The sequence below is a fragment of the Morone saxatilis genome, unplaced genomic scaffold (genome assembly GCF_004916995.1).
Source record: "Morone saxatilis isolate NCDOM2014 unplaced genomic scaffold, NCSU_SB_2.0 Contig4, whole genome shotgun sequence".
NCBI lineage: Eukaryota > Metazoa > Chordata > Actinopteri > Moronidae > Morone > Morone saxatilis.
The window spans coordinates 17,640,979-17,642,016 of NW_023339984.1; positions in this window are offsets into that span (position 1 = coordinate 17,640,979).

The following is a 1,038-nucleotide window of genomic DNA, read 5'->3' on the forward strand; positions in this document are numbered from 1 at the left end:
CTTCAAAAACTCTCCAGCGTGGTTTGTATGCCATTGTAATGCCCTTTTACATATGATTATTTTCCCACACAATTAATTGACAGTCCCCAAATCTTCATGTAGCTTCACAGCTGCAGATATTTAAACACTACATCGTTACCTGGTATGTCCCACAGGTACACTTCACCTGTGAGTTATGGTTATTTTGACCCGAACAAAGTGACTGCTACCATCAGCTCAGCACTGGTCATACACATTTAAAATTGATTAAAATATTTGCAGTAATTTACATGTTTAAAAGCTATGGACATGGAGCTGTGATAAATGAAGATTATCTCCCAGAATGTATTCTTTATTTTAAATACTAAAGCATCTGGTACCCTGTTTTACATCTGCCCTGCTGTCCAATGTAACAAATGACTTGATCTGGGTAATTTGAAGTTTTTCCCAAACTTTGGCTTATTTGGGTGAGTGAGATAGTGCCGTTCACATTGTTTGTAGAGATTACAGACTGTAATCAGAAAAAACCCTCTGAAGTACCCTCCACAATGACCTCACAACACAGGCTTTTAGAAACAGATGCTGACATGATATGTAGCAGCAGAGACTTCAAAATATATCACACCTCATAATATAAAAGACCTGGACAGAGCATGTAGAAACATACTTAAGATTTTATTGTCCTGAAAATTGCAGTTCAGAGTATATTTCAGTGGAGTATCACATTTCTTGTTTCTTAACATGAAACATGAATTCTACTTGTTTCTAAAGCAGAATGTGAATCCCTGAATACCACAGCAGCCAAAGACTCAAGTGTAACAGAGGAGGAACCTCTCTATTCTCCTGTCCAGAAGGTAAGACTGATGGTAGTTCTGGCCTACAGTCATTTCCTCTCAATTTGACCAATTAGACCTTATATGTGATATTGAATCACCAACTGTACACACACAAACCTACACTACACACAATGTAGTGTATGATATATTCATTTGTAAATTATAAAGTGGTTGATCTTACAATATTTTACCATATTGTCTTACAGGCCACAAAGAGCAGAGA